This window comes from Haliaeetus leucocephalus, unplaced genomic scaffold (assembly GCF_000737465.1).
Source record: "Haliaeetus leucocephalus isolate CR32 unplaced genomic scaffold, Haliaeetus_leucocephalus-4.0 Scaffold556, whole genome shotgun sequence".
Taxonomy (NCBI): domain Eukaryota; kingdom Metazoa; phylum Chordata; class Aves; order Accipitriformes; family Accipitridae; genus Haliaeetus; species Haliaeetus leucocephalus.
This window is the reverse complement of record NW_010972992.1, coordinates 7,666,805-7,692,112: the sequence shown is the minus strand read 5'-3', so window position 1 is coordinate 7,692,112 and position 25,308 is coordinate 7,666,805. Positions and strand designations below refer to the sequence as shown.

General features: G+C 36.1%; 1 long non-coding RNA gene across 1 annotated transcript in view; it reads left to right on the top strand.

Moving 5' to 3' along the window:
• LOC104837969 overlaps positions 1–24,882 on the top strand; it is a 34,542-nt gene extending 9,660 nt beyond the window's left edge. Inside the window, exons 2-5 of the long non-coding RNA XR_775005.1 lie at positions 544–640; positions 3,850–3,970; positions 5,045–5,152; positions 24,803–24,882. This is a non-coding gene — a long non-coding RNA (uncharacterized LOC104837969). The remainder of the gene's footprint in view (positions 1–543; positions 641–3,849; positions 3,971–5,044; positions 5,153–24,802) is intronic.
• Positions 24,883–25,308: the final 426 nt, after the last annotated feature.

The window sequence follows — 25,308 nt, the reverse complement described above, 5'->3', positions numbered from 1 at the left end:
ATTTAATGTTGCTAGAAACTTTAATTGGCTCATACCTAAGCTTCTGTGGTATGTAGCTTTGCAGCCTTAGGAAACTTTAAACTTTTATGTAAAGTGTGTATCTTGAGTGAAATGCAGTCCAAATTTAAATAACTGAAGCTTTTTGGAATTGAGTTTGGTACACTATTTCACTTTTCACAATCTTTAAAAAGCAAAATAATGTGTGATTCTGTATGTGACAAAGCAGTTATTCATTCTTGCCATGTAATTTAATGCGATGTAATATATGAACTGAAGGACCTCACATAATAGTATCCCACAGTAACAAACCTTGGGCAAGAAATGTTTGATTCTCCCCCCTTTCCCCTTTAGAGGAGTGCCACATAATCCTTGGTGGCTGTGTGGTCTCCTATTCAACTTTTCACACAAATGTTGGAAGGGTATTTATAAAAAGCCTTGAGGACCACCCACTTTGCTATTGAAAATTGGCTGAAATAATCCCTTCTTTATAATTTAGCTGTGGTGGTGTTGAAATTTAAAATCCATGTGTATTTCTGTTTAAAGGGGCAGTGGAGAAATGACGTATTCGATGAACGGGGTGCTATAGTTAATTGTTCTGGTGACATCTGTGATGGACTGTGGATCAATGGCTACCCTGCTGGTACGTACATTCATTATGCTCTCCAGTTATTAACAAGTCTTTGACATAATGCTTTGGTTGTCCCTCTTTTGATTAATATGATTTGACTATAGTGTTTAGCATCCTCTAACTACTTGGTTCTCCTAGAATGCGTAGTTCTCTGGAGCAAGGGGGATAGCTATTTGACTGAGACCTTTCCTGAAGGGAGTGAGCTGTTCGTTCAAATTAAATTCACAACTACACTGAGGTATCAAATGTTCTTGTAATGGATTTTCATTCTTGCGATGAGGGAGAGTTTTTTAGGTTTAATAATGTGGATTTTTAATTTTAAAGTGAAAGCACTTTGGAATTAAAAATTTGGAAAGATAGCAAAAGAAACAAACTCTGTGTGTTCATGCACGGTATGCATGTGTATGAGAGTGATCCCAGTTAGTTTAAATTATGTCATTAGAAATAGTAAAGAATTGCTCAGCAGGTTATAATTTAAGCACAGAGCAGAAATGAATCCCATCGTAGTGCAAAGATATGGACTCAATGGCTTAATAGAAAGCTTTTCTAATCCAATTGACTTCTGCATGAGGGGACTGTTTACACAGAATATTGTAGTTCCAACTTGAGTGCAGCTGGTCAAGAGATGCTTGTAAGTAAATTTTTGTGTTGCCTCACTCAGATATGAATGTGTCATCTCAAAGGAAATGATCCAAAGAACTTGAAATACAGCATATAGGCATGTACTCTTGGTGTCAAGCAGCAAAACGTACGGAATGGAACTCAGAAGAACAGATCTGTGCAGCAGCCTATCTTAGGAATATTTGCATGTCAGAAGCTCTACTGTAGGATGTTGACACTCTAAAAATGAAATACGTAAATCAAAAAATCAGAATAATAGAAATCCCCGATTGATTGATTTCTGTCTTTAATATTAGACATACTTGTAATGCTAGGTCATGTTTTCTGAACCCAGAATGAAAATATGTATTTTTAGAAGCATTTCCTATAAAGGAGTAAGTTTTTGTAGGTTTCATAAGTGTCACAGTAAAGTGCTTCTTTAATTCAGTCAAAGTTGATAGTAATCAAAATTCATAGCTATGTTCAAACCCTATAAAATGTTGTGATGGTCTGCTTCATGATTAGTTAGCAGATGTTAACTTTAACAGGCCCTTTCTTCTGGCACTGTAAGCTGAACAATAAGGAATTGAATAGGTCTTGAAGAAATCGTTACACAATCATGGAAGTATTCTCTTCAGATTACTATAAGGATATATTTGAAGAGAGAAAATTTGTGCCGCTCCTGTTCATTGGATACTTAGAAGACTTAATTTTCCCTTTTCTCAGCAGTGCAATCATTTACATTCTGTGTTAAGAAAGCATGATATTCCTGTTTATCGCTAAAACTTAATTGTTTTTTAAATCTTTTTAAACTGCATTTTTGTGGCAGTCAAGGTTATTCACAGGACTTCAATTTAAAGTAAATGTCTAGATAAGTATTCCAGGCAGAACGATAGCTTGGCTTTCGTGAAGAAACTGCCTTCATTAAAAGGAATGATACCTTCTTTCCATCCTTCTGGGAAGACAGGTTCGCTTTAATGTCATGATTGTCCAAGCCAGGTATAGTTGATATTGTTTGCTCTGTCTTCGCGAGGCATTCACCTTCACAAGGACTGGAGACTCTGGATGTCTTGGGCAGCATTTTAGCTGTACGTTTTTGCTAGCTTTCTGTTGGAACTTTGCAAGAAGTTTATCTACCAAAGCTTCCAGTGATTTTTACTTAAGTGAACTATTTAGTTGTTGAGCTGCGTTTGTGTTACTTTACCTGGAACATATGATTGCTTTAAATTTTACAGTAGTTACACCAGGAGAGAGTCAAGGTCATAATTATTTCTTTCACTTTCTCCTGTTCCCTGAAACAACAAAGAGAGAAGAAATTTTACAGCTGCTTAATGCAAGAGCCTGCTGTTCTGAATCCATTCTTAAATAAACAACATAAAATTATGGGCAAAAAAAATAATGGGGAGGCTGCATGGGTGGCCTCTGTCAGAAGAGGCCAGGGGCTGCCCTGTGCTGGACACTGCTGGTTCCAGCTGGCTCTGCAACGGACCTGCTGCTGGCCAAAGCTGTCCCCGTCAGCAAAGCTGTGGCACCTCTGTGAAAACTTATTTAAGAAAAGGTAAAACACGCACAACAGTGAGGAGTGAGGGGAAGAAAAGTGTGAGAAGCAATCCTGTGGAGACCAAGGCGAGAGAAGGAGGAGGTTCACCAGGTGTCAAAGCAGATACTTCTCCTGCAGCCTGTAGAAAGTTTGCAAGAAACCATGGTGGAGCAGGTGCGCAGTCCGTGAAGAGGACTACGGCGGAAGAGATGATCACGCTGCAGCCCATGGAGGACCCCACGTTACAGCATGTGGATGTTTCCTGAAGGAACTGCAGCCTATGGAAAGCCCATGCAGGTGCAGGTTCTCCTGACAGGAACTGTGGCTTGTGGAGGACCTGTGTGGGAGCAGGGGAAAAACATGAGGAAGGAGCAGCAGAGAGGGACTGTTACAGACTGACGATAATCCTCTATTCCTCATCCCCCTGCACCACTCAGGGAGGTAGAGGAGTTGGGAATGAAGGACTGAGGTTGAGGCTGGGTGAAAAAGGACATGAGTTGAGGGAGAAGGTACTGTTTTAATTTATCTTTGTTTCTTGCTGTCCAAGCCTATCTTAATTTGCAATAAATAATTTTCCCTGAGCCCGTTTTGTGCATGCTGGTAATCGGTAAATGATCTCCCTGTCTTTATCTTGACCCATGAGACTTTTCATCTCATTTTCTTCCCACTGTCCTGTTGAGGAGAGGAAGTGAAAGCACAGTTGGGTGGGCATCTGGTACCCAGCCAAGGTCAACCCATCACAGATGTTATAGAAGATATAACAAATAAAGTTACAATGGATCATCCCATCTAATTGATTCTGATTTGGTTGAGATTTTCTTTCACTTGAGTCATAATTTTTAACTTCCTTCTTAATTTTACCCTTACTTGTTGTCATCAGGCATTTACTTTCCTGTATTTAATGCTGCTGGCCAAAACAGAGTTCTATTGCTTTTTTGAGTAAGAAGTACAGTAAGAGTGTTTTATACTCTGACTTAAAATCTTTACCTGAACTTGTAACATAGTGACACAGTAACAGTAAGATAGTTACTATATGAATGTGACATACTAATTATTGATTTGTTGTTCTTTTGATGATCAGCTGTAATTAGTCGTGGTCTGGAGATCTGGGCTGGCATCAGAAACCACCAAATCCCATCAAGGTCTGCTGCCAACTCATTTGAGTTAATTAAGAAACTGAGAGGAAAACAGTTAACTCCTGTGTATGTAGTGTGGGGAAGAGCCAATTTCATTATATATTTCCCTTGATTAATATGTGTATGCAGTAATCTAAAACCAGGTAGTTAGTTTGACAACTTGATAAATTACAGCAAATGTCCAAGTGTTACACCCTAAAAATAGTAGCAAATACCTTTGTTAGATGCTGAGGTGTTTTTGTGATTGTCAAATATACTTTTATAATGTAATATTCAGCCTTTAAAGAGTGGAAGTTGTTTCCTGCCCTCCCCTGCCCCCAACTGGTGGCTTCTGACTATTCAAGGAAGGATTTTGTGATCAAGGAAATACAGCAAGCTCTGCCTTAAAATAATATAGGACCATAAAAATCATCCTTCTAAATACTGGTTTGCGATCATAAGTTAATAATTGATTTCTGAAGTATTGATAAATCCCCTAAAGTCCCTGGAAACTGCTGAATGTGTTAGTATGTCTAAGAAGCCAAGAACCTTTAAATCTCACTGAAATTTGTTTCAAAAATCTCACCCAGCATTTGGTTTCTCTGTATATTTTTATAGAAACAATTTTCTTCTTTTCCCTGTCAAGGATAATAGCTGATGTCAGAATTGTAAATACTCAACAGTAATTATTTGAAGTACAGTACCAGATGAAATAGAATCTACAGTGAAATATTTCTTTGAAGCTGTGAAACTTGATTCTTTGTTTATTAGGGAAGTCACTGCTTTAAGTTTGTGCAGCATTTCAACCGAACATGGAAAACACAAGGAGTAAACTAAATGAATTGTATATCCCATTTGTCAGCTTAATCTCCAGTTTGGCAAAATCTAATAGACTTAAGCTGTTGGAGAGGTAGTTCTCAATAGTATGTTTACTGTATGTTTTCTGCTGTATACCCACTGTAAATTTAATATACTGAGTACCTAATGGCTGTCATGGTGAATTTATTCTTGTATTTGGTCTTAATTAAGATTTAAAAACCTAGCAGCACAAACAAAAATGTCAAAACTATTTTCTTTCACTGGATTTGAGTGTGTAAGCTATCTTTTGACATATGTTGCATCTGGAAACTGGGAACTGAAGTCTACTGTTTCTGTCATTAGCAATTCTGGATTTGCACTGGATGATTTACCAGTCCTTAAGGGAGATAGAGCCAGAATCTGGATCTGACACCCTATGTGGAGCAGGAGATGCTTCGAGCAGCCAGCATGGTAAGTAAAGATAATGGATTAGTTGACTGCTCAGCTTTTTAGTTAACTGGAAAATGAAAAAGTATCTTTGCATAGCAGTAAAATAACTTGAGAGCGTAAGAAACCGCCTTTGTAGTATAAACAGGTAGTTCTTAAGTGATTTTCTTTTTAGCACAGAGTGTTTAATTTCTCATAATAAATAAAACCAAAACAATTTTATGACATTGATTCCATTTTATAAGAGAAATCTATCCCTCCTAGGTTTTCCCTTCAGTTACTTCAGTCAGGCCAAGCATACTGGTGTGCAGTAAGATCAAAAGAGTTCAAGTAATAATTTCTGCAGTCTTAATTCATTTACCAAGAATGAAATAGGGCCTAAAATTTGAATCTGGAGTCCAGATTTTATACCCTTCCCTAACGTTCAGAAATACTGCTGGTGCTTCACATACTCGTAGTAACAACTTTGACTGGCATGTGGAACTGGTCCCATAAATGCAGCAGTGGGAGTGCTAGTTTCAGGAAAAAATCAGAAATATTCAGCCATATAGGCTTTTACGTCCATGCAAAAGCCATTTTACATTGGTATAAAATATTCAAGCAGATGGTGCAGGCAGAAATTTTTAATTTTTTCCTGACTTAATATTCTTCTGTTTCCTGTCATGTCTGATTTATAATTCTTGGTGAATGAACAGCCAGCAAGCTTTAACTTGTGAATTACTTTGGTGCTGGAGTAACAAGTACTGCTAGTCCAAGCAGTGAGAAGTTGAGAGTCAAAAAACCACTTTTCCTTCAGAAACACCCATGACCTGATTTGGCTTGTTAAGATTCTAAGGGTGGTGAATTTGGGTTCTGTTTATTAATATTGTGAGATTTGAAACATCAGAATTGACAAAGTCTTACTCTGTATCCATAATACTACAAGACATAACACCTTCCCTTGACCCCCTGATTGCAACAAAGAGGTTTAAGAAAAAAAACACAAAATACTCCAGGCCATGTAATAAAATCGCAAGAGTCAGTCACTTTGATTTGAGGTTTCAAATTTGATGCTTCGGAGGAGGCTTTTTGTTGCTGAGGTCTTGGTAGCTGGGACTGCAAAGTTAACTGTCCTAGCTATGTGTTACTTCACAAAATTAATTAAAAACAAGCAGTTGTTTTTGCAATCCATGTGCAAATCCTGTCTGTGACTCATGCAATTTAATCAATTAGAAACAAAATATCTTGTGACTCTCTGGATGGGGTACCATATGTTGCAACAGAAAAAGAGCACTTTTAGAGGAGGCCTTTCGGTGTTTTTGGAAAGATGACATTGCAGAGAAAACGTAGAAAATGTGTTTTGCTTTAAATATTAGGACTTCAAAACAAAAACCTGTAATTCTTTTACATAGTTCACTGAGCTAAAGATATTTTGGGGGATTCAAGGCATCCTGTTATTACAGGCAGTCAACCATAGTTTTCTAGCCTCACAGTGTCACTACTTGGGTATGCAAGTTTGTGTGCATGTGCACATGTACATGTGCTAATTGATGCATTTTGCTGTGCCCTTTAGGAGGATGAAATAATACATGTACAAATGATTGCTTTGTTTTCCATAATTTTGAGACATTCTTTTGTCCTGTGAAGAGATGGAACAACAAAGTGACTGTGCAACAGCCACACACACATTCATCCTAGCCATCTCTGTCTCCTGCTGTCCCACCCTTATCTTCATTCACACTGGCATGCGTAACTTGCAAAAAATTACTAGTTCATGCAGTTCTGTTTTGTCCATTTTCAGTTGTTTTTTAACTCACCAAAATAAACGGAAAATGCTTACTTAACACCTGAAGTGTTAAAGATATCCCAAAATTACCACAATTAAATAAATACATCGTCCTTTTGGTTGGCTTATTCCAAGGGCATTTCATTACCAGATCTTGGGGTAACACATAAAAATAATGTTCTTGCTTTTGTGGGACACTAAAACGGAAAGAGCGGAGGTAGAGTTCGGCACAGTATTTCCAGATGTCATCCTTTGGCAAAAATCCTTATCCAGATCAGGTAGATGCTTCATTCCAGTTGCACTTTATAAGTGAGAATAGTAGTAGTAGTAGTAGTATTACTCTGTATTCTCTACTAAGACAATGCAGATTAATTTCCATGTGTTTTTTAAACTTGAACTCTTTCGTATAATTATGTATGTAAGTAATCAGCCTTCTATGAAAGGGAGAAGCATTATAAGCTCAGGTGCTATTGATCACATGTGAGGTCAGAGGAAGCAAATGTGGACCTTTGGGGCATGGTATTTTTCATTTTTAGACTTATTCACAGGTCAAGTTTGCCCAAAGCAACATGTCTGTGATTGTCCCTTAATGTGATCATTCCTTCAGCAGGACTTCTTGGACCACAGAATTCTAGTCTATTCTTAAATATCGCTCAACCACAAATGTTTTCTTCCTTGGGGTTCAGTGATTAGAAAATGCCAGCTGCAGCAAAGTGTGAGGACCCCGCTACTCGGTTGTCTGAATTGTATTTAAGAGTGCAGTGTTTTTACAGTGCTGGGATTTTGAAGAATTAGGCTTTTATTTTTGAATCTTTAAATTGAGTTTTTAAGTGTTCTGTTGAGGTCACATGTAGAGTGATTTCTTCAAAAGATAACGTTATCTTTCTGAGTGTTCATGGCAGACAAAGAGTGGGACTTTTCAGAGTTAACTAATCATCATTGATTTCAGTGAACGAATTGTGTGTTTTGTCAGGGACGTTAGAATAATTGGTACGGGAAGGCAAGTTAGGTGAAGTGAGGCAGAGAGGGTAGAAAGAGTGGGGAAAGATGCCTAGGGGACTAGAAGAAAGGAAGGAGGGAAGAAAGAAAAGGAAAAAAGAATGACAACACTTGAACAGCTATTGAAAGATTCTTTTCTCTAGCCATTGCTCTACTGATTTCTCTTCTGATTCTTCTCATCTCTGCTTTTGGAGAGAAATGTTGGCTAACACTCAAAATACCTTTGGAGTAACTTCTGCCGATGGGTAAATGATGAGATCCTTGAGGCTTTTATGCATCACTGCCTAGAGTATGGATATAATCATGCAATGATGGAGAATCATCCAGTTTTTATCCAGTATTGATGAACTGTCAGTGAAAGAGTTCCAGGATGTTTTGTTGTTTAGTAGTAACATATATGTAGGTATTGTTTAAATATGTATGTTTTTCTATATTTCAATTAGGTAATGAGATCCATGCCCATGAAAGATGTATTAGATGTAATTTGACTGGAAAGCCTCTTTAGTCACTGTTTAGTAACATATATTTTAATGCTTACAAATTAATTTCTAGTAGTTTCATGGTGTTGGCCAAGCAAGTAAGCTTGGTATCAGTGCAGCTCTTTGGGGTTTGTTGGTTGGGGTTTTTTTTTTGCGACTAGTGATGTATTTTTACAACATTTTTTTGTTTCAGTATTAAATATTTTCCAAGACTCTTTTTAGAAAATGCAATAATGACTGCTTAAAGTAGGATTAGATACATTACTAAATAGGCTTTGAGTAGCAATGTTATCTCGGTTATTTCAGTTTGCTACACTAATGGAAGCAATGCGTGCGTGTTGAGAATTTTCTCCTCCATATTCTTCATGTTATTACAAGACAACACAGTGTAATAAAGAAAGAAATTTCTAGGCACTGATATCAATGACATAATGCTGCTAGTTGTCCAGATTGTTGTAATCCCTCTGTTTTACATTTGCTTCATATCATCACGTTTCTGCTGCATCAGCTAAAATATTTTTCATATTTTTGCATTGAAGAATGTTATTGTGCTACATGTCTTAAATTTAGGGGAATTTACAAGACTGAGTAACAAGCTTTCAATTGAAACCAGGGCTAGGAATGTACGGAGCTTTTGTATTAAGCCAACTCAAACATATCGCTGGTTCATTGTTTAGAAGATTGGAGCTGTAAAAAGCTCAAGTTTTGGCTCCTACTGTTTTTAGGTCGCAAGTGCTTAGCCTTAAGTATTCTGCCATCTAATTCAAGCTTATCACTATTTGATACTTTTTCTTCCTTCACCCACTAACTCCACTGAGTTCCAGTAAAAGTATATCTAATTGAGATACTTTTTTGAATGTTCATTATGGATGAATGGATTCCCTTCTTATTTTACCATTGTGCGTGTTCAACTCATAACATTGGATTTGAATGAGGAACAAAACACACCTAGGTGAAGTAGTAACCAATAATTTTAGTCAGTCATTTAAGCTGAAAGATTGTAGTTCAGGTAGACCTACATTAAAATTACTGTGTAAGCAGGATAGAAGACAAACAAGACTGGGTTTCCAAGACTGGAGCTCATGGAATTGTAGACAGTTTGTTTAACAAAAAAGGGAACAAAAAAGAGCTACTCTTCACATCATAATGTCATAGCTCCAAGCTAACAAAAAATTGGCTGTATGCATAAATTTAATCACATAATAAATGTTTCAATGGATTAAAATGGTGCATGTAACTAAATAGTCTGAGGGGGAAAAACTTATTTTGTGCCATTCCATGTTTAAAATGTTTTGGTTTTAATAATGTTAAAGTTTTCTTTATGGCCTTGATAATTCAGGAGAATACATGTTAATCTGTAACAGAAATAACTTGAGCATAAATGTTTTGAAATTGTCCTTTAATTGGCAGTACTCAATTTGATTAATTGAAGTTTTAGATTCATCAATAGTGAGAAAGTTTATGTAATGAGAGATTATCTTTTACAGGAATTCGTACATCGAAACTTACCAAAAAGGGGGGAGGATAAATATGATGATGATTTAGCTTTGGAGCCTGCAGGAAGGCCAAGCCAAACCTGCGTTTTTTCATATGTAGTTGGACATGTGACAATGTAAGGATTTGGAGCAATTTTATAGTTGCTAAAGCAGGGTGCCCCTTTTTAGACTATTCGACAAAAATGAATGTGTAACTTAATTCAGGAACAGCATCAGGTGACACGCAGGCTGTCATATGTTAGTTTAAAAAAAAAAAAAAAGAAAAAAAGAAAAATAGTTACCATAACAACTGACTTGTCACTTGTATTTCCAAGACAGAGAGTATCTTAAAAGAAAATGTAATAGGTCAGTCACATGCATGTTAGTAGTGTTTTCAGTGAAAAAGCGCAAAACATTTTTTCATGGGGGGCAAGAATGATTTTTTTTTTTTCTTTTTTCTCCTTACTCAAGTAAAGTTTTGATATCGGAACTAAGATTATGCTTCTTAGATGATTGTGTCCATTTCTGGAAGCAACAGCAAGTAAGTATGTTTAAAAACAAAACAAAAACCCCCAATCCTGAATACTTGCTTTCTAATCATATTAGGGAATACTCTGGACAGCTGACCAGAGAGAATCTGTATTAAACAATGCACTATCAGGTGCTTTTTTTTTTTTTTTTTTTTTAAATCTTGAAGACTCAGAACAATCTATTTATATTTTTTGATTCATTGATAAGGACCTGATTCTGCTCATGTTTGAAGTCAATAGGAGTTTTACCTTTGACATCTGTGTTTGCATGTTCAAGCCTTAACATGATTTATTTTCTATTTTGTGTCAGCTTCTCTGAGCTAACTTCAAAGCCTACTTCCAATCCATGTTTCCTACTTCTCCATTGAAGCCCTTAGTGCTAAAACTCTTGACATCATCAGTAGAGGTAGCCTGAGGATCATCAAAGAATTCTTTGAAGACTTGTTAGTAATTTCCACTACAGACAAATATTCTGCTGAAAAAAAGGTTTTGACTCTACCCCCTCTTTCCTGCAGGCAGTGATAAATAAAGAATTTCTGCAAATCAGATTATTTTAAATCTGGCATTTCATGTGTTCTCCTGGGTGGGGGCAAAGGGAAATTGCAGCTATAATTAGGTTTCTCCTCTATTCTATTATTTAGTTTTGTTCTTATCTGGCCTGCATTTCAGCTAGCAGTTTCTGCTTCTTTTAGCCTATAGATATGTATTGTAATTTTGATCATTTTATCTGGAATTTTATGTGAATCCGTCGCTGTAGTAATTACTGTATTTCAAAAGCAAAGAAGCCTGACTTCTCCACATATGACATGAAGAAAGAAATGCTGTGTTTCGGGCTCATGTAGGTTAGTCATCTAAGGAGAAATAATTTTTCATTAGCAACAATATGTAGACAGTTTAGATACTAAATTTACAATAACTGTATTTTCTTAACAGTTTCTCTCTTAGTTCTCTTAAAGGTCTGAAAAGACACTTATTTGGGTATGGTAACGAGAACCTGTTAGAGTCCACAGTTAGGCGTTTCGTTGATGTGCATGCAGCCCCTCCTGAGAATCACTGCTTCCCATTGATTTCTCAGTGCCACAAGGTGGTTGCTTGAAAGAATGAATTAGTCTTAGTGTACATAAGTTCTGTGAATTTAAATGTACACATTTAACTCCCTTGAGACAAGCATCAGGACAAGAGACATAATATAATTACATGGCCAGAGTGCACTATCTCACGGTTGTCTGTAGTATGTCAAGAGATCTCTGTTGTACTCACTGGAACAAAGTGTGGTTATATAGTATTTCTCTGTTCGTCTCATGAGATTTTGAAGTAATGCTAGTAACAGAATTGCAGCATCTGCCTTTTCCACCGCAGTTTCTTTTAATATTGCTTAAAATGACACTGTTTAGGTTTATAAATCCACAGATTGACCCATCTTATTATTTTAAAAGTAATAGGGGAAGTCTGCATTCCAGATATCTACATGCTTTTTAAATCTACTCAAATAATAATGAAAAGGTTATTTTAATGGACCTAAAAGAAAGATGTTGAATGTTTCTTCAGCTGCCTCTGTAGCAGCTGGAATAAAATATTACTAATGCTGATTCCAGATCTTTGTTGTATTGCCATGGTTTTATGTGAACATTTTTTTAAAAAATTGGCATCAGAAGCACTGTTATAGGTACCTACAGAAATTACTGTGATTATTTTGAGTCTATTTGCTGTATGTGCACAGTAATCTTTACAAATTCAAGGGATATTTTACATAAAACTGTGCATAATTAAAAAAAAAAATAGAAGGGAAAAGTTAGAGCAGTACCCTGCGTGTTTGACAAGAACAGGTATAGGGGTACGCTGACTTTGCTGTGCACAACTGTACATAGTCAGAGACTAGAATCAAGTTTTCTGAGCCCCATACAGGTCTCTCTGATATCATCCTTTTATGTATTGAGAATGTTTTTTAGCTTTTATTTGCTCTCTCTTCTCATGTACCTCTCCCTCTGCTGGAAGAACGTGTCATTTCCAGATGGTAAAACAATTATCATGTATGTCCCTAAAAGTAGGAATAGATATAAAATAAAAACTACTATCACCATCCATAATTATTTTTTGGCTTGGCAGTGGAAAAAGACCAATGAGCGAACCTGCTTTGTTGACAAACAACCTAACAGATGATGACAGGGGAAAAAGAATACCAAAGGTGGGAACTTCAGTTGATGGATACCTTGGGGAAAAAATTCAGTTCGAAAAAGCAAAGCCATGGTCATCTACACTCTCATTTTTTAAACCCATGTGAAACTTTAGAATAATAATTTTGTCAGAGTTCAATAATTTCAAGATTTCAATAATTCACGTGATTGTGGGTTTATAAAATCTAATCTCAAGGATTGTCCTCTGGCAGATAGGTACATTTCTGTTGCTATTTCAGTGCAACAGGGTGAGCTTTTTCACTGAAAGTTAGATACAATAGTCACAAAATCGTATAATAAGATAAGTTTATGTTGTAGATTTTCATTTCTTCTTGCTGGACCTTTTTTTTTTTTTTTTTTTTTGCTAGACTGTGTCCTGCAGCGTTTCCTGGTATTAAACAGAATTCTCTATGCAAGGATTTTACTTTTTGAGGAATGAGTTACATTGCAGTCAAACCTAGATGTATTGACTCCTTGATCTCAGTTCAGCAAAGTCTTCCATAAACGATCTAAGATGTTTTAAAGACAATGCAATTTTAAGTATATTTTTTCACACATTCTGCATGTGGTAGCTTGTGTGGACGAATAGTCTCAAGTCCATATTTTACTCAAGGTTTATATTGCAATGAATGTTTTTGAAAAAAAAAAAATGCTAAGCTGGAGTATACTTTCTTGTATTGCTATAGGGATAATGTTGAAGAAGAGTATAAGGCATTTATAGAGGAGGGTGCAGCCTAGCTGGACATAAAATAGTAAGGAATACTGTTGTTAAATGGTTATTTTGCAGATTATACCTTTGAGGGTTTTTGTATTGAGGTTTTTAGTTTCTTCTTCCTCTAAAAGTGATGCAGACTTTGGGTAGGACTGGCATATTTCTTCATATTTTATTGGTGGAAATCATTGTGAATTGTTTCAGGCCTTTCATATACAGAGAATCTAAAACAAAACAGCAACCATTATTGTTTTTTAACTGATTGGATTAAATGCGTTCGTTCCAATTGCTCCCATCTTGCATCTTCCTTTACTTCATTCCAAATATTTTGAGACTTTGCAATGTAGTACTTAAGCTTGTATGTGGAGTGAATAACATGTTTGGTAAACATTAGTCTGTGCAGATTTATTCTTTTCTTTTATTTGAACTTCTGAAATAATTAACAATTATGATCTCTCTTCTCCATCCCCCACTTCCCCCCCCCCCTTTTTTTTTTTTTTTTTTTGGCAAATGAGACTAGCTAGATATGTGCATCCGTACCCAGAGTCTGCCTTCTGTCTACTACGGTAATTTACCAATCAATGCACTGTACATATGTATGAACATATATATACATACATATGTGTATATATATGCAGTGCTTGTTTTGTTTCTTCTAAACCATCAGAGTTACTTCAGATGGGATTTTACAGTTAGTGCTGACTGAAGAAAAATGCAAGACTAACATCTTGCATTGTGCAGAATTACAGTTTATAAATTGAAAAAGAACCAGAAATGCAATTGATCCTAATTCAAGAGGAATCCCCCTTCTCTTGTGCAGGAAAGCAGGACTTAAATTTCTTTCATGTAAAACATACCTGCTTAATAGCCTTTTGCTTTTCAGCACTGAAGAAGAGTGCATGCAGTAGTTGAATGGAGGTGTTCTGCATGAACACAAGGAAGCTCAAGGTTCAGTGTATGTTAACCTTCTCTGTAACCCCTGAAACTACTCGGCGATCACGATGGAGTAGTTCTTACTTTTTATCTGTACCCATTTTTCCATTGGTGGTAATGTCTGGATAATGACAACTCTGGAACTGACAGATTTAGCACTACTTTCCATTGCAGCGTTCACCCCTACCCTCATACCTTCTCCCCCACAGCCCCCTTTTTTACTTACGGGATTTTGCAATCTTAATATTCATTAAAATATTCATTAAAATAAGTATGCTATAATATTAGGAAATCTTTGTGGGGAAAAAAAAAAAAGGAGGAGAAGTCCTTTTTGTACAGGTTTGTACTAGAATGTGTATAGAAGTTGGTAAAATGGCTCACCTTTTAGACAAATATTAGTACGCTGGTAGCCTTACAGAAATATATCTAAAAAGAAGTAATTATGAAAAGGATCTTAGAGTATTGTGTTGAAATAGTAGCTAAATCGATTTGTTAGATTCCTCTCTATAATCTCCAATACACATCCCTAATCTCATTTCACAACAACAGGGCAACAAAGTGATGATTAACATGTTTGCTGATTTTGCAATTAGAAACCTTGGGCTAGTCCTAAACATGCTGATTCTATTAGACTTGCAAGGAGTGCTGGAGATGTTGCACTAATTGTGATAAAAGGGGTCCCAGCATGTGTCAAGCACATCCGCGTTAACTCAATTTAATGAGGCATCAGTCTGGAGTTAGAATCTAACTGTACTCTCATCTGCTTTGCCTTATTGCAACTTCTGTAGCCTATGATATGTCTCCCAGGTAATTATGTTATTCTGAGACTTGTTAATTATTTTTTTAAAAAGATAAATTATTGGGTGGTAAAAGGAATTAAGCTTTCATGTCAAAGTTCTTACTTTGAATTTATCTAGAGTCAAAGTTCCTGTATGACCATTCATCTTGTCAACAAAAAACACAAAGGACAACCTAGATAAAATTTTAGCCTTATCAAGTTTATATTTTTACTGAAGATGCTTCTTGCTGATGTCTGTTATACTTCTGTGTTCTCATCAAATTCAGCGTTCTGATTTAGTACTTTTAATGAGCAGAATTTATTTGTTTTCGTCTGTTCTGCTTGTATCTTCAATCTAAATTAAACAAAGCTGTGGTCCCCAAGCATTGTGAAAAATGGGGGGGAGTGGTGTATTTTTTTTTTTTTATTTCCCCTGGTAGCTACACAGAAGTAGAAGCTGCTCTGAAAATATAGATGCTGTGATGTAGTGATGACCTTTTGAGAAAACTGCTTGTTACTAGAGTTCAGTCTAGTCCAGAAACTTCTAGCATACTTTATTTTGACCACTAAAATACTTCCTTCTCTAAATCATGCAATAAAATAATTAGAGATTTTTAATCTGACCATATAAAAGGATCATTCTGAGCCCTGAATAAGGGTGGTGGTCATTTTGGTGCGAAGCTTAAGAAACTAAAATAAAAGAACAATTAATATAAAACGCTTTCCTTTGGATTTTTGGTTTGTTTTGTTTTAAACTTTCAGATTGACTGCTCGGCATTTTGCTTAAAAGAGAAGCCAAGCTCACACATATGGAAGATTGCCAGATACTCTAAACCCTATTTTGGTTAAATTACAGTACCCAGATTTCGGTAACAAAGCGCATTGATTTTATATTCAAAAAGATTTTTATATTTAGTCTGTTAACCTTTTGTAATTCCCACCCACAGCTTTAAACTGTAGAACATTTTTATGCTAATTGTTGTCAGTAGGGTATCTGCCATGGCCCCTTGGTAATTTAAATCCATTGAATTGTAATGCAGGTGCCGATAATTGCAGAACTGTTATTGTCTGACTGGCTGCAGCATATATGTCTCAAACAATTCTTTTCAAACTGGATTTGAGAACACTTTAAAAAACCATCCCATATTTGAAGATAACCTTGCATCATATTTACAACAAAGAAAAATTTGGAAGAATTTTTCCTCTCATTTCTAGACAGTTTTACATACTTGCAGTTTTCAAACCGTCTTCACCGTGGCAGATTCTAAGGTTCAACAGCTATTGTGTAGTTTTTAAAAAGTCTGTTAGTCTCTTTGGTTTTGGATGTTTGTAGGAATTCTTGTCTAGTAGTTTCTGAAAATATAGTTGTTTGATGTGACATCATAATCCAGTGAATATGACATGGGAGTGAGAGGAAAAAAGAGGGTTTGTGTTCTGAGCCCAGATCATCTGAGTGATATTGGACAGATTACTTCTAGGCTTGCTTTTCTCAGTATAGAATAATGACATTGCTTTTCCTTTAAACATCTCAAAACATTGCGTCTAATCTGAACTATGTTATAGCCAACAAAAATCTGTCCCATAATCTTCATGGGCATATGTGTATGTGTTTTCTCTCCATAAGAAAACTTAGTATTCTTTATTTTACTAGGGTCTTCAGTATGTCCTTTATAAGATCTACGTAATGCAGAGTTAATGATTATGCAATAGTACTTTGTTTGGAATACACAATATGCTAAAGTGCTGCCTGGGAAAATATTTTAAATACAGAGTAGTCATTACTTTTATTAAATGATTATAATTTTAGTGGCTTTGATGAACCCTCCCTCTGAGTGAAGTCTTTGTTTCCACAGAATGCTTTAATATGGATGAGAGTCATTCTCACGAGAAAAATCTTTGGTTAACTGAAGTTACTATGCAGAGAAAGAAGGTAAATTTAGGGTCAGAAATAGAAGCTTTTTGTAGTCTTCACTGTAAAATGTTGGGGTTTTTTCTGTTTTTGGTTTTGGTTTTTTTCAACTAAAAACATTTGAATTCAATATTAATTTCCAAAGATGGAATTAAAAAGGTGTTCTAACAGTTTAAAGGCAGTGACCAATAGTAGGGAAAAATCATTGCTGGAAGCTGGAGTTCCAGGTTCCTGACTGGGAGCATGGCTTTCTCAGCAGAACAGGTTTTAGAATTCAGGATGGGCTGGCTGGTTTTGGCTCTGTTGTCGCTTACTGTAGAAGTTCTGTTGTGGAGATGTAGTTATGTAACTGTTGCAGTATCTAGTTGTGGTAATAGTGATTAACTCCAGTGGGTTTGCATTAAGTTACAGAATGCAAGATTCACTGCTGTTTCCTCATGCCCCTTTATAACTGTTTGTCTGGACCTAGTTACTGAAGTTCTAGGGATCTGGACACTTTTTTCTTTTAGCTTCACCCTGAAATAGTTTATCTGGCTTATTTTGAAGCCAAATGAATTAATGTTGCTAATACAAGAAAACAATTCTGTGGCAGTTAAATTACCTAAAGAGTAGTATTTCACATCTCTTAATGAATATTCAGATTTAATTGGCTAAAAACTTCAGTGGTGAATAGCTGATTGGAGTAGAGCTCCTGCTCTGCCTAGGAGTTACTGTTCCTACTGGAAGACTGTCCATTTAATTCTTTTCAGGTCCTGTTGAACATTTATATAATAAAGCTGTTCTTAAATGATTAAACTACACTTGTCCGAGGGTCTTTTTTTTTTTTTTTTTTTTTTTCTGGTGAATAGGTGTATTATTTTTACTATCTTATGTAACTAAGATACTCTGAGCCTGTCGAGATAAATGGGTGCAGCTTTTATTCAAAGATGTACATTCTAACTGGTATGGTGCTTTAAATTCCTTCTAATACATGTTGTCTGTATATGAAAACCTAAATGCAGCCATTAAAATGATAATTTTAGGGAGTAAACCCTGACTGGAGCTACCTACTTGGAATTCTTGCTGACTCAGCCTCCCTGGTTCAGGATTTTGGGGATTCTGTTTACCTGTACTACAGTTATACTGGTGCTAGTAACAGTTCTTTATTCTTACTTCTCGAAGTGTTACAGTGCATGAGGATGCTGAATAAGGTCTTTACCCTGTGGCGAGACAACTCGGGCTCAAAGCATAAACTAAGGATAATATAGAACCCTTAGCTCTTAAATGCTTTGGCTTTTGTCAAATTAACCTAAACCCTTGCTCTGACAAACTATTGGGGTTTTTTGTTAACTGAAGTTAGCTTTGCAAGATACTAATGGAACAGAATTTTCTCCGTTAACAGTTTCAGTCTCTGTGCCTTCATGGTTGCATGTTTTTCAACCAGCAGTGAAAGCAAACTATTTGTTAAATATGTTGCCTGTGTTTTACATTAGGGAAGCTTGGATTTTGCTATTGGAAACGTGCAATGTGTTTTCCTTATGGAAACTGGCAGTCTAGCTGTGTGTGGTTTATTTTTATTATAGGTAATTTGAACACCATTTTGTAACACTGGCTGTATTTTAAAGCAGCACTGAGAGATAAATTCACCTAGTAATTGTTTTACTCTGTGTGTGTGTGTTTAAAAAAAATGGGGGTTTGATATAGTAGAATACCTGTTTTGGAATGTTAGTAGCTTCCCAGACAGGATTTATGGTGAAAAAGATCAAAACTAAGCAGTATCAACAGGCAAGGCACAGATTCCCACTAACTATACTGTGTTATAATACTACCCGTGTAATTTACACCTGATGGAGCCCTTTCAAATAACAGAAAAGGACACTGATTTATCCACTAAGTGTGCCGGGTGTAAATTTTATTCTGGTGGCATCATATTAAATTGGTATAAAGTGCTGTCTAGAACTAGGCTTGTCATTCTGAAAGGTTATGTTAACTAACTTGGTCACCAAGTATCAGTTACCAGTCCCAAAGGTAATCTACAGCTGAACTGTGACTGGGATTTTGTCATTTCAAAATATTTGCAAAATGTAGTGTTCTTTTAAAAAAAACTTGAACCCAACTGACAACAGCCTCTGGTGTGTTAGCAGCCAGGTGTAGCCACAGATATTGTTTAACATTAGTTTAAGAAGGAATATTTATATAAAATACAAATATGAACATATATTTAGGTAATTAACAGTAATGACATAATTATATTACTGCATATGTTGTAATATAGCTTTTAGCATAAGACCTATTGAAATGTAGTCCTAAGGAAAGAGAAGTTTTGGAACTGAATTAGAAGACCTAAAGCCAATTTTATCACAAGTTGATGCTTACTTCTGCTGGAAGGAGAAAAAAATTATTTGCTTAATACTAACAGTCATGATGTTCACTATGGAAATACAGTTTTATAGTTTCTCGGTTTTACTGTGTTTTACCCATTTGCTGAGCAGTGATAAATGGAATTTGGCAGAAGAACTAAATTACCTCTTTGAAAATATCTGGCAATACGTGTATTCCCAATGACCAAAAAGGGCATATCATAGGGAAAAGTATACATGTGAAAGAGATGTGACTATACATGCTTTTGTGTAATGCTCATATGGTGTATGACAATCTAAACTGAAGTTTCTGTATTGTACCCTGCCTCACCTTGAAAGATCCAAAGTAGGTCATATGAGGTGCTGAGAACTAAGTTGTCCTTAGCTGTAATAGAAAGTGAGGGTGGCTGTCAACTTTTCCTGTCATATCACATGGAGAAGACTGTGTTAATCGATTGTTCTCCTTAGGTGTTTAATCCTATAATGAAACTTGATAATCTTTCTTGGTTTTAAACCTTTTTATTTTATAGCAACGATTTATTTTATAGCAACAGTTCCATAGCAACTGTTGGTTCCATTTGAAATCATAGTACTTAGAGTACTAAAGCTTCATAAAATTCACCCTGGATTTGTAATGTTGGGTGGCTAAAGACACCAATATTTGTTCATGGAGACATTCCGTTTGACTACATTCCAAAAATAATACTACTTGTATTATTCTTATGTTGATTCCTACTGTGTACCAGTTTAAAGAGGTTTGCCAGCAAAACCCCTTTCTCAAGGAAATTCAGTTGATACCAGAACTCTCTATGGGAAATGGACACAAACATCAGTAGTCTGTTAAGGCAGCGGAAAAAAATATTAAGTGTAGAATAGTCTTTTGGAATAGAAAGTACTGGTAACTGGCTGAGGTGCAGTACATAATGTACAAAGCTGTCTCAAAACAAGTCTTAAATAGGAGAATGCCTTTTAAAAGGGACACTCACAGAACAGACGCCTGACCAATTTTTTTTTACATTGCTTAGAATACTAGGGAAGAATTTTTAGGTACTGCAGCAGTGATTGTGGTGTAAGAACGTACATAGAATAGGCAAAACTAGAAGACACTTTCCAGTAGGATCTTCTTTCATGCTGTCTCTTTTTCATGAGTCTGCAGGTGGAACAAACAGTGCTTTTCCTTCAGAACACTTTTTAAAGAGCACTGAGCAAAGACAAACCTGCCCTTTAGAAACAGCGCACTGTTAGTGTTACAGAATAGGGAGGGGGGAAAAAAAATCCCCCTTGGCTCCTCTCTTTTGCTGCAGTATAATTTTTTTATTTGAATTTGCAGAGTTAACATCTATTTTGTATGAGCTTCCTCTTTGCAAAGTACTTGGGAAGATTCAGAAGAGTTACATACCTAGCCTCTTTGAAACTTTCTTTGCACTCTTGAGTGGTATGGAACACCCTGACTATGAACACCCTAAAATCCTAAGAGATCCTAACCCCCTAAAGATTAGACTCTGTGTTCTGTTCCGTGGATGCATGGTATATCGTATTTTTCGGTTACAGCAGTTAAATCTGCAGTCCGTAATGGAATTTTCAGAGCTTTCTTTTTTAGGAATGTAAGTGCTAATGACTTTCAGTATGCTATCTACAAAGAAATTGAAGGTGTCACTGTAGCATAGGTATGTGTTCTAGCCTTAATCAGGCTGTATTAAAAATTATAGTAATGAATATGAATCGGAGTAGGCTAATAAACTGGCAGTGTTCCTTGTAAATTCTTTCAATTTACACACAAGTCTTTCACTGCTATAGTTACCATACTGACAAGGGAGACCACAATTTTTTGCTACAAAGAGATTGTCAATTATACTATGGCCATACTGTGAGAGTTTTAGCATCACAGCTACTGTTAAATGCTTAACTTCTGCAGCTGTGTTGTCAAAATATTTTTTTATACTTTAAATTCTGTCCATCAAGACTGCTGAACAGAGCAGTCTTGCCTTGCTGTTTCAGATACGGACTAGATAACTTTTTCTTTCAGGTTCTGTTAGCTATGCTGAACTAAACGGTGCAAGACTCATTTAACAGCAGTTCATGTGAGAAGAGATCCTTTAATGTACTCCTTTCTGCCATTTTAATTCATGAATGCTATAAATTAAATAGATTCAAATTTTGGTTTTGTTTGCATACATGTTTTGCATATACTAATGTGTTTATACATGCATTTATACTTTTTTGAGGTTTGGCCTCTAGCAATACTAATGTGAACATAAGTTAATACATATTTGCTTATATACTAATATTCTGCTGAGTGCATTATTGTTGATATATCGCACTTGATAATTTTCTTTGGGATCAGTATAGTAGTGAAATAGACCTCAGTAACTTGAGTTAATATTAGTTTATTTAACAAAAGTTAAATATATTTTGCTTTCTGCTGAGTAGATCATCCTTTCTCTCTTTTTTTTTTTTTTTTTTTTTTTTTCCTTAATGAACAAAGCTCTTTGGTGAATTGACTCTAACATTAAAGACTAATGCAGTGTGTCTGGTCACCTTTAAATGAAATGTCTATTACCCCTAGGACCAATAACTCTTTTTTTAAAAAAAAAGTTCAGTTAAATGAGGATGATATTACAGCATTTAGTCTGCTACAAACAGATAACTATTTGCATGGTGGTAACAAATGTTACATCTGCACCTGTAGGGTTACTGCCTTGTTATCTTCCTTACTGAGGGTTGTTCAGTGCCAATATTTTTTCCTTCCTTTCCCCAACCACCCCCCGCCCTCAACTTCTGGCTTGATGTCCTACACAAGTGATTAGTGTGCTGTAATTGAATTGGCTGTAAAAAGATAATTAATTGATATTTCACTCCCAGAGAGGTCAAGCTGCCCTATCTTGAATGGTTGTTATGAAAGTAGTCATCCTGCTGGTGCTTATCCCTGGAAGGTGGCACACGATCTTTGTCTTGCTGATAGTAATAGTTGTTGTAATTAAAATTAACATGAAGGGGGTATTTAAGGAGTGATTCTCTGATTTGGATGCCTTAGCTTCACTTTGAAAGCATTTGAAACTGGAATTTATAAACCATATTAGGTAGTTGTCTGGGTAGTATTTCTTTAATGCCTGGCACAATACTATCTCATTTGCTGTCTAAACCTTCTTTGTGCCATATTACCAGTAGCGTGGGATGACAAATATGACTATAGATGTGTAAAGTTTCTGAGATGACTAATGTGAAATCCTGTCAGGCACCTTGAAACCATTGATCTTAAACACCTTTCTTTGAACAGCTGCTTGTTTTGAGATTATTTTAGCTAAAGATTGGCATGAAGAATTTTTTAATAAATGGATTATCTGTATATAGGACTTCCACTAATGTTTAAGAGGCCCTTAAATAAGAGAGCAAAATTCTACAAGTGACTCCCTTGGAAAAGGTGGGAAGACTTTATAAATGAAGTCTGGGAGTTGGGTTCACTGTCTCCTGTGAAAGGTGTATTTAATTATTTACTATGTGTACTTAAAACTGTTTTAGAGAAGGATTAGGTGATGCAGTAAGCCTTCTGTAGGCCTAACAGCTATGGCACTTACTCTTTTTAAAGACTATTCACAACTGTAGACTTGATGACAATTAAATAATTCTGCTGTTCCTAGTAAGCCAGGTATGTACTGTTACTTCCCTGTGCATCAGTGTAAGGTGACTTGCTCAAGGTCATACAATCAATCAGGGTCTCAATTCAAGAGTTCTTTTTTTCTAGTGCTTTCTCAGATCATGACTGTAGCGACTGTAGCAACTGTAGTCTTTACTTGTTACTGTAAGTATCTTGACGCTCACTGTGTGAATAAATACGTTATGGGCAAACCTCCTGAAGGCTTGTGTCAAACAGGAAAATGTTTGCACTAGAAATGTTTATCTCTTCTTTCTTCCCTAAAGGGTCACTGATGTTCATTCTCTGCAATGTTAAAGAAGAAAAGTTGAATGGGGTCCGTCCCCCCCCTTTCTTTTTTAACTTGATTTTCCATCCCTAATGATGGTTATACTAGCCTTGTGACTATAGTGCACTGCTAAAAGTATCTTCTCAGTGTTAAACATTTCCTTTGTAATTGTGTGGCACAAGAGCTATCAATTAAGAATAATAAGTTTAAAAAAGGTTGAACAGAGGAACTTTTCCAAAACTGATAGTGCATTAAGAACCCGGAGTTATTCTGTAAGCAGTGTGGTTCTCGTTCATTGCCCAGAGACTAAATACTGCTACTACAGCAAAAGCTAATGGAGAGAAAGATGTTATTTAATGTCCTTGCAGAGGCAAAGACTTAACTTTTATCTTGCCATATAATGATAAAGTTATGGCACTGTGGAGATAACTGTGGCTTTCACAGCTGGAAATTTCTTACTTTAAGGTATTCTGGCTAGGATAAAGTATTACAGTTAGAATATTATCTTTCTTTCACACTTCACCCTGCAGAATTTGAGACAAACTACTGTTTCTTGGTTTTGTCCTGAATTATTCAGCAACAGCTTTCTAACACAAAATATTCCTGCCATGATGGGAAGTTACCTACCAAAGCATTCTCCTGTCTTCTGGTTTGTATTATAAAATGCTTCTTCAAATTTTCTCTCATTAAGAACATGACCAAAACAGCCTTCTTGCAGGTTTTGCAGGGAACAGAAGTTATTTAATTGTGAAATTTGAGTTCCTGCAGGATGGGTTGGTATAAAATGATCATGAGTAATTGTAGTATTAGGTATTGTTTGCTGTGTCGGTTGTGACAAAAACCACGCAAGATGGCACTGGTTCTGTTACACCTGAATGAAAAGAGGAAAAGGCCCCCCTGTTTTGTGTAATGCTGTCAACATAATTTTTCAGGCTTTGCAGTACTTCTTACAGTGGGATCCTGAAGAACATGTCAGAAAAGGAAGAAAAGTAAAAGCCATTAAACTTACATCTATGGCAACCTGAATGTAAAATGCTGTATTTGCATAGATACGATACACTAAAATGAAGAAAACAATGGTGTAGGCATTTAAAAATTTTAGGAAATAGTCCAGAAAATAACTTGGTGTACTAACTGAAGGCTTGGAATTGTACTGGGAAAATTCTAGGGAAAAGTCTAGATACTATTGTTTGAACTGAGAAGGTGAGATGTGCCCATTCTGAAAGTTCAGGTAGAGATAACTATTTACTTCACTCCCAGTAAGATTTTAGTTCTAAAAAGGAAGAGCAGATAAGAGTTTCAGATGTGAGACAGTTTGATGAAACTTCTGGTTGCAAATTCTTTTGACTGTTGAGTTGTACTGGCTTTTTTCTGGTTTTATGATTTGGCTCGAATTACTGTAGGGGATGCTAATAGCTTAGTGACCAGGATCCAATTTTGTTTACAGAAATAAATAATAGGAAATTGTGAGAGAATCTTAATATATGTAAATCAAAATCCACCATATTCAAGTGCTGATGATTTTGCATTTGTTCTTAACTTATGAATGCAAAGGAAAACACTAGCACATCATAAATTACACCATTTTTGGCACTTTCCTTAGGCACTACAGAAATACTACTTTTTTTCTTCTTTCTTTCTTTTTTTTTTTTCCCCTGTAGAAAGGAGGCAAAAAGCCAAGTGGCAGGATATCTGCTGAGAAAGCTGAGAAGATGACAGTCTCACAGGAGAAAATGGAAGACAGCAGGTATGTGTGAATCAGTATTCCTACTGCTCAGCTGGAGAATGCTGTCTGCTGAAAGCAGTTTTATTTCTTTGCAATACACCATTTTTGATTGGTGTTATTCTCTTGGACAAATGGCCCTGTCTTTTTCTTAGGTGACCACTGTAACATAATTACTACCTGCCACATTTTATGCCAATACATCTTTACTTCCTTATAACCTGGGCTTGTGCTTGCAAGAACAATATTTCTCAGTCCTTCAATTTGGAGAGTGTTTGGTGTTGGGGGTTTTTGGTATTTGGGGTTTTTCTTAACTGCTTTTCTTGTTTTATTAGAGCTTTCCCCCCCCCCCTCTTTCAAATGAAGTCAGTGAGGGAGGTTTCACTACACCTTTAAAATTGCCATCAGATCTACTACCTGGTTTTTCAGCTAAGTTTTGCAGTC